Source organism: Ceratotherium simum, chromosome X (genome assembly GCF_057802395.1).
Source record: "Ceratotherium simum simum isolate JZ-2026a chromosome X, ASM5780239v1, whole genome shotgun sequence".
NCBI classification, from domain to species: domain Eukaryota; kingdom Metazoa; phylum Chordata; class Mammalia; order Perissodactyla; family Rhinocerotidae; genus Ceratotherium; species Ceratotherium simum.
In genome coordinates, this window is record NC_141940.1 from 84,581,932 (window position 1) to 84,598,364 (window position 16,433).

General features: G+C 46.4%; 1 long non-coding RNA gene across 1 annotated transcript; it reads left to right on the top strand.

Annotated features, from left to right (window-relative positions):
• The first annotated feature begins 1,221 nt into the window (after positions 1 to 1,221).
• On the top strand, positions 1,222 to 8,798 carry LOC147911915 (uncharacterized). The gene is made up of 3 exons (XR_015550603.1): positions 1,222 to 2,259; positions 6,190 to 6,249; positions 7,763 to 8,798. It is a non-coding gene; the product is annotated as an uncharacterized LOC147911915 (long non-coding RNA).
• Positions 8,799 to 16,433: the final 7,635 nt, after the last annotated feature.

Genomic DNA, 16,433 nt, shown 5'->3' on the forward strand with positions numbered 1-16,433 from the left:
TTAAAAGAAGTTGGAAGAAGTTGTATCATGCAAACAATAACCAAAGAAGGATGCAGTGATTATATTAATATCAAAGTAGATTTGAAAGGAAAAAAAAATCTTCGAGTCCCTGTTTTTAATTCTTCTAGGTATATTCATAGAAGTGGAATTGCTGAATAATATGGCAGTTCTACATTTAATTTTTTGAGGAACCAGCACACTGTTTTTCACAGCAGCTGCACCATTTTACATTCCCACCATCGATGCACAAGGTTTGCAACTTTCCACATCCTCACCAACACTCTTTTCCTTCTTTTTTTCAAATAATATCCATCCTAATTGGTGTGAAGTGGTATCTCATTGTGGTTTTGATTTACTTCCCTCTGAGTCCTTTTAATGCCCCCCATAATATAATTGTTAAATATTTTTTCTATGTACATCAAGACCCACATTAAACAGTGTTACATAATTATTGCTTTAACACTCAAACATAATTTAGAAAACTCAAGAGGAGTAGGAAAGTCTATTATATTTGCCCAAATGTTAACATTCCATCGTTTTTTCTTTCTTCCTGACATTCCAAATTTCCTTCTTTTGTACTTTTATTTCTGTATACAGAAGTTTCAGAGAGAAGTCAAGATGGCGGCGTAGGCAGACTCTGAACTCACCTCCTCCCACGGACACAGCCAATTTACAACTACTTTTGGAAAAATTACCCCTGAGGGAGAACTGAAAACTGGATAAGAGGAACTCCTGCAACAAACGACAATCCTAATTGAGGTGGAAGACGCATGAAATTCCCTTCTGGAGAGGAAAACGCCACCTTCACAAGCCGCAGTGCTTCACGGCCGCCGGGAGCAGCCCAAAGGTACACAGCCCTCCCTGGAGGAGTGGGGCCCTGAGCCGGGAGCGCTCCGCTATAGGCATTTTTGAACCCAGCACAATCGAGACAAGTGGCATACTATCTGACTTTGCTTGCTACTAAAACATTGGGGAGTACCCCCAGAAAAGCTGGTTCACAAAGAAATTAAAGCCGCTCTTAAAGGGCCCACGCACAAATTCACCAGTTTCAGGAAGCAACCTAAAATCACCAGAAAGAAAGGTGCACAGTGCTTTGGTGAAAAGAGACTCACCTAATAGGCTCTGAGTGCATCTCGGTGAGAGGTGAGTCCTCTCCAGGGACTGGGACTTTGGTGGCGGCCATTGTTGTGGCCTGGTGTGGGCGTGCTGACACAGACAGAAGCACACCGCCGGGCCTCCTAAGGCATCACTTATATAAGGTCACCTCTCCAAGAGCAGGAGACATAGCTGACCTACCTAATACATAGACACAAGCACAGGGAAAGAGGCAAAATTGTGCTTCCCTCATTTCTGAATGTTCCAGGGGTGACCCCTATTTGGGCTACGTGTGTCCTTCTGTTGTGGCGTGGTTGCTCTCCCTGTAAGTGCCCAGGGAGGCTGAGCTATGCCCCTGGCCAGGTGTTGTAATGCTCAGCTGCTTGTAGTTGTTGTGGGCCCTTCAGTCTCTTTACCGGGTGTGGGGAGCCCCAGCACAGTTGGCTGCAAGTTCTAATAGCACATTTGTGTTGCAGTATTTCTTTTAAGTGAGTAGGCCCCCAGCGTGGCAGGTTGTTAGGCTCAGGGGCTTACAATTGCTATAAGCCTCCAGGCTTTAGGTCTCTTGTCAGCTCTCTGAGGATTGTGGCTGGCCTCAGGCACGGGAGTACCGAATTGTTTCAGGCTTTGGATGGTGGGGCAAGCCCCCTATGTGGGTCTTTGAGAAGCACAAGTCTTCTGCAGCTGACAAGCCCCGCCGCCCACAGGTCCACACACACAGTCAACACAGTCCTGCCCCGTGTGCGTGCCCCAACCTCCTGAAGTGGACCCAGTTTCTCCAAGGCAGGAGCCCCACACACTCCACCACCATCCCACACTCTCCACCCACTCCTTGCACACACCCTGCCCCACAGAGGTGGACCCACTCACCAGGCTGCGGAGAATCCAGGCAGCTCACTTAGCGGGCCCACAGGTTGCCCGAGGGCTGCTTGTTGGGTGGGGCCAGTCACTAGGGTGGGCTGCCTGCCCTGGCTGAGCTGGATTAAGTCAGTGCTCTAGTGGGTGGGGCAGACCCTGGGCTAGCAGGCCCCAGGGAGAACTCCAATGGCGTCTGCCAGCGTCTGTGTCAGCACGCCCACACCAGGCCACAACAATGGCCGCCACCAAAGTCCCAGTCCCTGGAGAGGACTCACCTCTCACCGAGATGCACTCAGAGCCTATTAGGTGAGTCTCTTTTCACCAAAGCACTGTGCACCTTTCTTTCTGGTGATTTTAGGTTGCTTCCTGAAACTGGTGAATTTGTGCGTGGGCCCTTTAAGAGCGGCTTTAATTTCTTTGTGAACCAGCTTTTCTGGGGGTACTCCCCAATGTTTTAGTAGCAAGCAAAGTCAGATATTATGCCACTTGTCTCGATTGTGCTGGGTTCAAAAAATGCCTATAGCGGAGGCGCTCCCCGGCTCAGGGCCCCACTCCTCCAGGGAGGGCTGTGTACCTTTGGGCTGCTCCCGGGCGGCCGTGAAGCACTGCGGCTTGTGAAGGTGGCGTTTTTCCTCTCCAGAAGGGAATTTCTGCGTCTTCCACCTCAATTAGGATTGTCGTTTGTTGCAGGAGTTCCTCTTATCCAGTTTTCAGTTCTCCCTCAGGGGTAATTTTTCCAAAAGTAGTTGTAAATTGGCTGTGTCCGTGGGAGGAGGTGAGTTCAGAGTCTGCCTACGCCGCCATCTTGACTTCTCTCTGAAACTTCTGTATACAGAAATAAAAGTACAAAAGAAGGAAATTTGGAATGTCAGGAAGAAAGAAAAAACGATGGAATGTTAACATTTGGGCAAATATAATAGACTTTCCTACTCCTCTTGAGTTTTCTAAATTATGTTTGAGTGTTAAAGCAATAATTATGTAACACTGTTTAATGTGGGTCTTGATGTACATAGAAAAAATATTTAACAATTATATTATGGGGGGCATTAAAAGGACTCAGAGGGAAGTAAATCAAAACCACAATGAGATACCACTTCACACCAATTAGGATGGATATTATTTGAAAAAAAGAAGGAAAAGAGTGTTGGTGAGGATGTGGAAAGTTGCAAACCTTGTGCATCGATGGTGGGAATGTAAAATGGTGCAGCTGCTGTGAAAAACAGTGTGCTGGTTCCTCAAAAAATTAAATGTAGAACTGCCATATTATTCAGCAATTCCACTTCTATGAATATACCTAGAAGAATTAAAAACAGGGACTCGAAGATTTTTTTTTCCTTTCAAATCTACTTTGATATTAATATAATCACTGCATCCTTCTTTGGTTATTGTTTGCATGATACAACTTCTTCCAACTTCTTTTAATACATCTATGTCTTTATATTTAAAGTGGATTTCTAATAGACAGCATATAGTTGGATGTTTTTAATCCAATCTGGCAATGACTGCCTTTTAATTTGTATGTTTAGATTGTTTACATTTAATCTATTTATTGATATGGTTGGACTTAGGTCTACCATTTTACTATTCATTTTCTGGTTTTCTCCATGACCTATTATTTTTCCCCCTGTTCTTTCTATCCTGACTTCTTTTGGATAATTTGAATGTTCTTAGTGCTCCATTTTAATGTTTGTATTAGAATTTTGGCTATATATCTTTATTTTTATGTTGTTGCTTTAGTGATCAAAATACTACACATACATAATGTTACACAGTCTGTACTGAGGGAATATTTTCTATTTCAAGTAAAATATGGAATCTTTACAACCACACATGACCCTTTACCTTCCTCCACTGACTTTTATATTATAGTTGTAACACGAAATACAGCTATATACATCAAAAACCGCACCAGACAATGCTATAATTTTTGCTTTCAACAGTCATGCATATTTTAAAGAAATCGAGATATCTTGTTTTACTTTCTGTAAGTTGCATGACATTGATGGTCTGAATAAATATTTAGATTCTAGACTGTGCTCTAAAGTTATAATTTACTAAAATAATTGGACTTTTAAAAATTAACGTGTCCTGGGGCCGGCCCCGTGGCGCAAGCGGTTAAGTGCGCGCGTTCCGCTGCGGCGGCCCGGGGTTTGCCGGTTCGGATCCCAGGTGCGCACCGACACACTGCTTGGCAAGCCATGCTGTGGCGGCGTCCCATATAAAATGGAGGAAGATGGGCACGGATGTTAGCCCAGGGCCAGTCTTCCTCAGCACAAAAAGAGGAGGATTGGCAGATGTTAGCACAGGACTGATCTCCTCAAAAAAAAAAAAAAAAAAAGTGTCCTAAAACATAAGGAGGGCTCCACTGAAGGTCAGAACTTATGTGTAATGACTGAAACAAACATGGAAAAAAGATATATTCTGAGTGAATGACTAAACCAAACCTAAAACCAGGCATAGGACACGAGTGCTTTCAGAGGGAGGCAGGTGGTACACTCTCCCTGCAGTGGGCATCAGGGGTCTCTCCGGACAATGGTGAGCACAGGCATATTGTTGCCCCTGCACTTTGTTGAGATACTTCAGATGCCAGTCCTTGTGCCCAGGTACTCCCTTGTGGGATGATATGAATAGCATTCTCACACTGGCTGCATAAGGAACTAGAGCATGTGCGTGCACATTGGCTTACAGAGGTGTATCTCTACTTTTCATGATGCAGCCTGCAGAGTCCTCTGACGGGTACCCGACCCATCATAACATTACTCGAATGGGACAATCAGTTCTGCGCTGAGTAAATATCCTTTCTGATACAGTCTCCATAACTGAGTTCTAGTAAATAACAATGATTACTACATTAGCCCTAGAAATAACTATAAAACATGTAAGTTAATGTGGACTGGAATCCACCCTTGTGATCTTGTCAGAGAGTCTGGGAGTAAAATTTTCATTGTGAGATCTGATTCCCTCACATCAAAAAGAGAGGAGGAGAAATGGGTTTTCTCACTTGATACGCCATTTCCGTCCCATGACAGTGGGCTTTCCTTTGGAGTGCAATGGTTTAGGTTTAATTCTCTCTCTCTCTCTCTCTCTCTGGTAAGGTGGTAAAAATGAATACAAAATGATGATGTCACAGCTGCAATTAGTCTCCTTCAATGAGAATCTACAATGTGTGATAATTTACATTCTTCACCTCCAGTAATATTGACAAAAAAAATGTTACAGGGCAAGAAAATAATTCATTATCTTTTGCATAAAATAAGCCTGACTATGAAAGAGTAGATGGTCACACAGGAAGTAATATGGAGGAGCTAAGATTCAAGAGCTTGTCTGACTGTGTGTTTCCCACACAATCTGCCACTCACTGGGTAGCTACATGTCAGGACAGCAGCCAGTCTGAGGCCCATCCCACAACTGGTTGATTATTCTACCAGTGATTCTACCAAATCACAAAGTTTTTAATCCTCTCCCCTTGCCACCTCCCACTCTATGCTTTGAGGACTGTTTGTAGTGGGGTACGAGGAGGAATTGCAGAGGCAGCCCCTGTCCTTGGGAACGAGCATTTAATGAAGGGAGACATCTGATATCCATGGATGTGTTAGAAAGCACTTACTGGATCCCCCGAGTGGCGCAGGTTTCCAGGAGCTCAGAGGAGTGAGAAGGACCAGGGTTGGATGAAGCGGACGTTGAAGGACTTGCAGAGGGAGGTGGCAGAATTAACCACGGTCTTCGAGGGGGACATGGAGATGGGTGGGTGTGACATCCATCAGGTGTAACTGAAGGGATCACCATTCCTCACCCCCACCCCCCAGTCCTCCACCTCTTTGTTAGCATACCTGTGTGTTCTCCTGAGAGACAGGCTACATTTGCCAGGGGAGAGACAGCTCCCTTTTCTCGTTCGTTGCTTGGCCAGAGCATGCGCCACATCCAACAACACAGAACCCCAACCTTGAAGGTGACCTGAGCCTATAGCTGAGTCTCCCGACAGCCATTCCCCCGTGCTACAACGCTAATCTCTGTAGATGTAGTGGGCATGGTAACGTGACCACTGCAACCCCTACCCATTTTAGTAGATACAGATCCTTGGTCTGCCAAGGCGATATGAATATTAAGACCGGCAATAGCAATAAGAAACTAATGTTACTGGGTACTTAGTACGTGCTGGGAACACTAATACCTTGATTCATTTAATCTCTTTATGACCTTATGAGGGAGGTACTAATTTAATCCTCACTTTTACAGCAGTGATCCCGAGGGCTAGAGATGGTGAAACCCAGGTTTGTCTGACTCCAACGCCCATAGGTACGACCACTTAACCGTACTGCATGTCTATCTATCTGCCTCTATAACATTGTCAGCACTGATGAAGATAATAGGGCTCTGAACCCTAGCTGAATCTATGGTCCCTGGAATGGTTGTCACGGTCAAAAAGCGTGCACTGAAAGATCTCAGGCTTCCTTTTATTGCGAAAATTTCACAAAGACTTTTGTACCACAAAGAGTTTTGTGACCCCATAGACACTGCACAATCTTGTCTCAGCCCATCCACCCATCCATCCATCCGTCCATCCATCCGCACATCCATGTATGAAATCATGACTCCATCCATCTATCCACCCAAGAAATATGTTTCTAGAGCTTCAATAGGCCATGAACCACAGCTCACACTCCATTAGAAAACTTCAGCATCATCCTGTGAAGCAGGGCAAGGCACTCTCTTAAGGGGCCTTCTTTCTGTTTCAAAAATTTGGTCCTCTGTGGTCTCCTCCGGGAAGTTTCCTCTTTGGCATTCTTTGATATATTTATCACCAGCTCATAAACAAAAGCTTTAAGACGCAACTATACTTTTTAGGCCTCTCTCCAGCTGCTGGATCACTGGGATTCACCCCTCTGACCAACATCAAAGCACTAGAACATACACAAATGTTTATAGCTCCACATATCCATTTGAGTGGTGCTTCTCAACTCAACGTACATCACAGAGCAGGAAGGGCAACATCGAAAGCTTTGTGAAAAAGGACAATTTTTGATACGTGGAATAAGCCTCCTCCTGTATTACGCCACTGTACCTCTATCTATTTTTCACTTGGTTTATCACTAGGCAAATTTCCAACCCTGGACAGAGGTTCTGTCAAGTGCTTTTTTGTTCCTCAGTTGCTATAAATAAAAAGGAACTTGTTCAACTGGCCTCCCACTATGGTGCTCAAGAGATGTCATTTCAGCATTTGCTGATCTGCAGAGCTGCTTCGTAAGATAACGTTATCACAGTGTCAGCAACGTACCATTATGGTTATTTTTTTAAAAATAGGACTGCACATTCTTTCAGGTGAAGGTGATTTAGCATAGAGTCTGTTCTAAATAAATAGTTGCACAAATGGATCTAAACGAAATGCAAATGTCAAAATAGCCTTGAAAGAAGGAGTAGGTAATAATTTAAAAATATAAGTTGTCCCTCCCTGCCTTTCATGACCTGGCTTCTGCCTACACTCCTGCCTCATTGCCTCATCTCCTGCCTCCCCCGCATGTACCTTATACCACAGTCACGGTGCTGTTCTGGGCTGGAAGGAGTGCTCCTGAGTACACATGTGTGCATGTGTCGGTGCATGCGCAGGACCCTTGCGACAATCACATTTATTGAGAGTCACAATTCCATGTCTGTGCGTGGCTTCGCACAATACATCCTGTGTCTTAGTTTCCACTCCCTTGTTAGTTTCTTTTTCTCTTGAGTCAGATGGATTAAGCTTCAGTTTCCCTGGTAACCAGCTTTGTTTTTTTTTTGTTTGTTTGTTTGTTTTTATCTCAACCTCTGGTCACAGAAAGAGAGCAAGATGGAGAGATGTGCTTTCCCATCTGTCCTGGCCCTTCCAGCTGGACTGTTGCCTGAGCTGAGTGACCCAGTGACGATGAGTAGACGAATGTTGCCGAGACAACAGAATCCCACACCCCTTTCCAGCGCTGAGGCCCTTCTCCCTCCCCCTGTCTGACTGCTGGGATCTCACCTGAGAATGGGAATGTGCTTTGGCCAAGGGTGAAGGGATAGATGTACGATAGAGGATACAAGGAGAGAGGTGAAATCTTGGGATGCTCTCAGAAGGGACTGGGGGAGGGACCAGAGTCACAAAGAAAGCATTCTTTACAGCACTGAGATCCCAGGAGACGATGAAGACTATGAAAGCATAGTGGCTCTAACATGTGGTCCTGTGATTTTCTCCAGCAGTACACAGTGCTACAACCATTTTCTGAAGCCAGGCTCCCTGGCTCAGGCCCTGGAAAAAGGGGCCTGTGTTGTTAAAGGAGAAAGGAGCCTGGCATCACTCGTGGAGGGCAACGACGGCCTTGAGGAGGACCTGCTCACCTCAGTGACCACTCTCATCAGTTACTCTACTCTGTGTGTCCGTCTGTCTGGTCCACTCTTCCTTCTGTGCTCTGTTTTGGGGGTCTGTTTATAGGATGTGGAACGTTGTCCTAGGTTAAAGGAGAGGACAAGGCCAGGATGCCCCAATCTCCTCTAACACGGACTGATGAGACCATGGGCAGAGGAGGAGCCGGTGGGGATGGTGTTCCTCGGACTGCACGAGCACTTTGGTTAATTTATTCTCTCCGGCCGATCTGACCTTCATCATGAGTGCCCACTCTCTGGACTGGATAGTAAGGGGTGAAAAAACCCACTGATTTTATGTCTACTTTCTTAAGTGTAATCTGATGCTGTCGTGTGAATGGTTCATTTGAACAAATGCTCAGTCTGTTTTGGTGGAAATGCTCAGTCTCTCAGATTTCCACCCCACCTCCCTACTCCTTTCCAAGGCGGGGAAGGGGGATGTGTGTCTTACAAGTCTCCCAGGTGATGTGAGACGGGGCTGGGGGGGAGGGATCTATGAAATTCTTATGTTGATCACAGTATCCTCGGTGGTCTCTGAGGGAAGGATGACCCTTGTCTCCCAGGTCCAGCTGCTGAGGCTGACCTGCACCACCCACGAGTGGGGCTGGTGAAACTTGCACTTTTGTCTCTCTCCTCTTGGTCAGGACCTGGTGCTCCCCGCCTGACTCAGCCTCAGCTCACTCTGCTGGCATCTGCGGATCCCCCTGAATCTGGGTCTCATCCTCCACCCTGCCCCTGGGCAGGGCCGTCCACCCCACAGCCTCAGCTGCAGGGCCACCTAGCCCCTTGCCTGCTTAGGCTTCCTTCGTGAGCCCCTGGCTCTGGTCTCACCCACTTCCCACATTCCTCCCTCAGAGAATGAAGCCCCCTGGGGTCTCACCGACACCACAGCAGGAACCAAGATCAGCTCCAGAAAGCTAAATTCCCAAACTCCAGCCATCCCTCTGCCTAAAGACGCTACTGGGTCATTCTGCAGAGTGAACTCTTGTGAGTCCCAAGTGTGAATAGGGGCAAAATCCCCTCTTCCACTTCTCTGACATATCTCGCCTGTCTGAGACGAGGTCCATGGAGGGGAGACTGAGGCTTGAGAGCCTTACCTCCACCTGCCACGGCTTCTGTGTGTCTTCTACTCCCCCGAGGCTGGAACAGAATATTCTTTTCTTTTGCTTGTCCTTCATGCCGACACAAGGCTTCCCATAGTACACCCAGATCACAAAGGGAAGGCTTTAGGATTTGCATTTTCTTTTTTAGGAAAAAGAGGTTAGCTAACTGATAAAGACACATAAAACAGAAGGGATTACCAAATACGAACCCTTGCACCATCATCAGCAGGACAAGATCTATAAAAATAAACTCCGAGTTGAAGGAGAGACAATATGTTTCAAAAGGGTCCTAGGAGATGCTGTATCAGCAATTTTAATGTGAGTGCCCAGAGAGCTTCACTCCTAAGCAATCTGTCCCTGCCACTGTCGGGTAACTGTCAAGGAGAGTTGGGCAACAGAGATGAACTATCCTGAAGCTTGTGATGTGTTCCAGGAGTTACGGGGCAAGCTCGGGTGCGTGTTCACGTCCGTGAACGTCCGTGAACGTGCAGAAATGTCTTGGGGGCTGGGAAAACTTTTTTTCACACTCTCATATTTACCAGATAATAAATTAAAAGGGCAGCACTTGAGATAGGCTCAATAGTTTAATCTTTAAAAAGAAATACTTTTCTCATTACCGGGTTGAGCACATTCTACATTATTGGAAAACAGAATGAAAGTACTACTGTCCCAATTACAGAATCATTGAAATGAAAATGTTTGCTTGAAAACTTCCCATTCTGGGAAAAATGCCTTCAGTGGCCTTCCTACCGAAGCGTGAATACAGGTTCCTGGCTCAAGTCCTAAACAAGGCATTTGTTTCCTACATAGTTATATGGGCGTCAGTCTATCAGGAGCAAGTGAGAGCACTCTGGCACCCTGCTGCCTTTTCTTGGGCTCCTGAGTTCTCCAGCTGGCAGCCGCTAACAAGAAAAGCAATGATGCTCTAAGTGAGCATAAGTGAGGCCATCCATCTTGTTACGCTAAATGGCCCCAGCCCCTCCCGTGTGACTACTCACTGCTCTGCACATACTCTAAAAAAATTCACATGCTCTCCTGATTTATGGCCTCTGCTTACGTAGGTACTCCCTGATAGCTTGATAAATTAACACTTTGTTCTATGAGTTTCTCTCCAGGAACAGGCTGACCACAGGCGGGAAACACACCTACAAGGTATCCATCACAACTGACAGAAGAATGGAACCATAAAAGACCCTGGAGTCCATCATGCCTGAAGGAAACCCCCTCCTTACCACCCATTTTCCCTATATAACTACCTCAAGATTCTGTAACTTTTGAAGATGGTTTTTTGAGACATTAGTCTGCCATCTTCCCGATTATGCCAGCTAATCTAATTAAAACTTCCTTTCTCGAGCCCTAACTCATTGTGATTAATTGGCTCAGATTGCAGCGAGCAGAGCGAGCCCATTGCTCGGCATCAATGCTACCAAACTCATTTTGAAAGCTCCTGGGTGCCTGCACTGTTCTGAGACTGGACAGTCTCAGTCACCATGTGGGTATATAGCCTGACTGCCATATGTGCAGATAGGGAAACCAAGGCACAGGGAGATTTAAGGAATGTGCCTGATGCCACGCAGCCAGAGAGCTTCCTGGATGAAGTCATGATAGCACTGCTGCCCACTCTAGGCGACCTTACGATTGGCTAACATCTGCCATTTTCTCCCTCTCATTTATCATGGATATGTCATTTAAAATAGCAATAAGATAACATAATGATTTAGAAGGAAAACAAGGCAGGGCAAGGTATTCCTTGTGGCTTTAATACCCATGCCTAGAAACCTACAGGAGTTATTGTGGGGCGCACATGCATTGCAGAATAGCTGTCGATTTGAAGGCAGATTCTCCAGTAAGATCCCCCTGCTCTGCCCCCCTCGCCAACCTGCAAGGAAGCAACAACAGGTCTCAGGTGGCCCTTTAATCAGCATTCAACAATATTAATGGAGCCTCTCTTAATAGGTGTTTGCTCCTCTTGCAGGAGCTGGTAATTTAGCACTTAGCTGGGGAGTGAGAGAATACCAACCAACCAATGAATCAATAAGTTGGCGTGGTATGGAGGAGGAAAATAATCCAGGTCCTAGGCCAGAAACAAACGACTTTACACAGAGTGGTCAGGGAGAGCCTCTCTGAGAAGGCAACAATGGAGCAGAAATCCTAAGGTTGAGAAGGAAGCAGCCGTGTAAAGATCTGGGGGTAGACTCTTCCAGGCAAAGGGAACTGCGATTCCCAATGTCCTAACGAGGGAATAAGCTTGGCGTGTTCAAGAAACAGAAGTAGGCCAGAGTTATTGCAGTGAAGGCAAGAGATGATGAGATTGCTTGGATATTAAAATACTGGCAGCAGACAAGCACAGAAGGGGATGGATACAGGATGTATTCAGGAGACTGAATCAAGAGGACTTGTTGTTGGATTGCAGTGCAAGCAAACGAAATGCAGCACACCTAAGAGGTGTGCTTGGGACATGTTAAGTCTATGATGCCTCCTTGTCATTCAAACAAAGAGAGAGACAAATCTGGATCTCAGGGGACAGGTTGATGCAAGAGATAGGACTGTGGGAGGTCACGTTATATACATGCTACATGATGGCAAAATGGATGAGATAACCCAGGGAGAGAGTGTAGCATGAGAAGGGGCCCCGTTAGACTTCATGTGGAAAAGGAGGAGCAAGCAGCGGATACTGAGAAGGAGTGGAGTGGCCACTGTGGATGAAGGAACAACACCTGGGGGGTATATTGTCAAATATCCAAAAACAAAAAAAAAATAAAACAGAGGAAGGGAAGGAGGGAGATAAGGAAAGAGAGAGGGAAGGAGGGACGGCTTCAAAAAGGAGGGAATTGTCAAGTGTACCAAAGGCATCTGAGAGATATAGTAAATTGAAGACAAGGACACGATCATAGGAGCAGGCAATATGAAGGTCATCGGTACTTTTGACAAAATCAGGTTTCTTTCAGGGCGACAGGCTGGTAGAAGCTCGACTGAAGTGGTTAGCAAGGAGAACGGTCATAGAACAAGGGGAGACAGACTTGCTGTTTGAAGCATCAGGGACATGTGGCAGTATGTTGGAAGTATACGGGATAAGGGATGGCTTTACGTTTTACCTCATTTTGTATAAAGGGTGAGAAATATGAGCGTATTTGTAGACAATAAAGAATCCTGAAAAAAACTGGGAACATGACAATTCAGGACAAAGTAATGATGACTGCAAAGGCTTACCTCTGGAGAAGACGGGCAAGGGATCCAGGTGAAGGTCCTGGCCTCAAGGGGATCAGGTCACTTCCTCCAGAGGAGCAGCAGAGAATACAAGTGCAGATCCAGTGTTGCTGGGAAGTGGTGCGAGTTGCTATGTGATCTCTTCTCTTTTCTCAATGAATGATGAGTGACTATCACATGGGAAGAGTGGCTGCTGGTGCTCTCCCGAAGGCTATTTTGGGTAGAGGAGAGAGAAGATACAGGTGTGGAGGGTGCAAAGTTTGTCCATTTGGTGGTATTGCCAGCAGAGCAGGGAGGAAGGAGCAAGGAGCAAGGAGCAAAAGAGCTGTGTTTAAGGGGGAGCGTTTATCGCCCTGGGCCAGCTGGGTAAGGAGGGGCCTGGTGGACGGTGAGGAAGGCCGTGGGGTCGGTGGACTGGAGGTTTCCAAGAGGCTGAAGGCTGTCGGTGGAGAGGCATTAGAGCGAAGGAGCTGGACGACCAGGGCATGGCGTTGAGGTGATAAGAGAGGGGAGTGTTAGAAACGGACATCGTGGAGGGGCAAGGTCTTTCCTGATGCCCAGGGCATGACCGTGGGCTGGGGGATGCTCGGGTGGGGAGGGGGCGAACACCCCCGAGGACGGAGAGGCTCCGGGTTGACCGGGTCAGCCTCGTGGGCCCCGAGGTCGCCGGCAGGGATCAGAGGGGTGAGGGCTGAGAAGAGGACAGGGAGTGTGCCACGGGACGAGCGTGTTCCCAGGCCGGGGGTGGGCGGGAGGAGGATGGCAGGGGATTGGTACAGGTCCCGCACGTGGGGCGGTGGGGGCGGCTGGGGCAGTCGGGCGACAGGCCCTGGACATCACCCGTCCGGTCGCTCAGCCCACAGTTTGCGACTGGGTCCCGGAGGAAACCTCCAGCGGCCACGGGCAGGGAGACTGGCCGCGATCTCACCGGGCGCCCGCGCGCAGCCCCGGAACCCGCCAATCGGAGCGCAGCCCCGCCCCCTCCCCCCCGGTCGCGTCCTTCCCGTGCACAGGGACTTCCTGCCGCTGTTGCTATGGTTCCGAGGGCGGGACTAAGGAAGGTGACCGTGCCCCAAACGGTTTGTCAGGGCCACTCTGGCCGGTTCTTTTCCTTTCTGTGGGCCTCATCTTCATCCCGCCTGGCTTCCTCAGCCATGATCTCCAGGTCTTTGCGAGGAAAAACCGCGGAAAAGATGGATTTTCCTGTGGGGTTGTCGGCGTTCGGTTTCTGTGGTCTGCAGATGGCAGTGTTGCGCCGTGCAGACGCCCTTGCCTGCTTCATCCTCCGCCTTTCGTGCTTGAAAAAACTCCTCAGAGCCTTTTCCGCGAGAAGAGGCGCCTTCCTCCTGCGCCTCTGCGGGCTAGACTGGTTGGGGCTAGATCCGCTGCCTTCCGTTGGGTCCCTTGTGAAAACTCACTGCCTTGAGACAAAACCCCTTTGCTTTTCAAATTGCCTTTTCTTCTAAGGAGTTGCCTAGATTCCTTAGCAGCTAGTATTTCTGCTTCTCTGAGTGGTCTTGTCATTGTCTTCCCCAAGTTGTTTTGGGTTTTATGGACCTTCATTAATATATTCTGCAGTTAACGCCAGTCACTCAAATTTGAGTAGAAATTTGGGAGGACGGATAAAATATAATAAAGAAAGTAATCTAAACCACGGTCCCATCACCCAGTGATCACCATTAATAGTATTTTGTGATAAATTTCCTTAGAGGTTTTTCATCAAAAAAGTTGCTTTTTAAATATACTAAGGTTTGTGCCGGCCTGTGGCTTATCGGTTAAGTGCGCCCGCTCCGCTACTGGCAGCCCGGTTCCGACCGGGCGCGCACCGAGTCACCGCTTCTCTGGCCATGCTGAGGCCGTGTCCCACATACAGCAACTAGAAGGATGTGCAGCTATGGCATACGACGATCTACTCGGGCTTTGGGGAAAAAAACAGAGGAGGAGGATTGGCAATAGATGTTAGCTCAGAGCTGGTCTTCCTCAGCAAAAAAAAGGAGGGTTAGCATGGATGTTAGCTCAGGGCTGATCTTCCTCACAAAAAATAAATAAATAAATATACTAAGGTTTATTTTTGCATGACTTCAACCTCCTTCTTCTTATGCATTTTTGAAAATCGTTTTCATATTTTTAGTCATTTTACTGAAAAATAATGCAGACATATTGTAAAATGTTGAAAGTTTTGTAAACCTTGAGTTCAAGAAATTACCTATGATCCAAAGGCGACCACCACAGTTCACCTCCATGAGGGCAGGAGCTGTGGGGCATGTTTGTTGCACTCTTTTGTCCTCAGCACCCAGAGGAGTACCTAGCACTCAGTGGGTGCCCAGTAAATATTGGGAAATTTTTTAAAAATTTGCTTTTCTGCTCATTTTTCTTTATATATATATATATATATATATATATATATATATATAATCAATCTTTTTCTAGCCCTGGATTATAGTATAGCAACAGTTGTCTACGTGATTTTTTTCCTTTGGCCCTTTGCAGTCAGCATTTGTCTGTGTCATTAAAATTTCTTAAAAATCAGTTTTTCCGTTCTCTGCCAGGTCAGTTGACTTACTAAAGGCCATTTGGCGTGTTGGTGACAGAGTCAGGACAGAGCCCAAGTCTCTCCAGTTTCAAGGCTCTTTCCTTTATTCCGTAATAATCTCAGTGAGGCTTAAGTGACTAAGATGTAGCGCAGAATTGCCTTGGTAGAGATGGTGCATCTTTTATTGTTTGCTCCATGTTTTCATCAGCTTCAATATACTGGGTGTCTTTCCTGAAGGACCCTGCCCTGCAGTATAGTCAATTCATGAAACTTAGATTCTGGAACGCATCCTAAGGTTTTTTGGTCCAGTCGTTAAAAGCTCTAGTCAAGCTAGCTTGCTGCATTGGATTATTGATTTGGGTCATGTAATGTGGGGCAGGGAGTGTAAAGAAGACTATACTAAATATGAACTTAGGGATCTAATTACCGACATGCTGCTGGAATTAGGAACACAGTCATTCGACAGTAAGCAGTATGTATGAAGCATGTCTGATCTGACGGCAATGGTCTTTCTCTCCCCAAGTCTAATGCTTCTGACGCTGCAAAGCATGCCTCACATCACTGAAAAAAAGTCACATATTTCTTACCAAAAAAGTTTAATTTCAAACAATACTGGACACAAATAATCTAAACTCATTTATACTGACAACTTCTTTACCATAAAGACGTCGTTTGATTGGACACACAGTTCTTCACTAACTTTTTCTTCCTGTTGGGTCTTGTGGAGGCCTTGGGCCAGGGCTCAAGAGAACTTCCCTTCCAGTTCCAGCTCTACCAGCCTTACTGATTTTACTCTCTGAGTCACTTTGCTTCTCTGGGCCTGCTGTTTCCTCAGTTTTAAGAAGAGTCAGGCTAAGTTACTGGTTGAACAGGGAGGCGCATCCAGGAAGGGGTGCGGTGAGAGAGCCCCTGTTCCCAGTAAGGTAACTCTTCTTTTTTCTTTTATGTATTGGAATTTTTTTCCAGGAAAGGTTTATTTTACTTTAACAAAGAGTTTGCAATCTACTGATCTACACAAGCTCCAAGATTTCCTCTGTGCTCAGTCTCCCAGATGTGAAAGAAAGAATGGAGAGGAAGGAAATTATAAATATGAATAGACTTGGCCATCTTTAGGAGTAGCAGACACTAAAAAGTAATCTCTAAGCTTAGGTACCCAGTACTGTCAAGCTACCAGACCAGCCCTTGTCTTAATCAAAAGATTATTTGAAAGAGAAACTTTTATCTTTTGTAAAGCTAATGTATTTTTGCTCCCTTATTAAATAGAC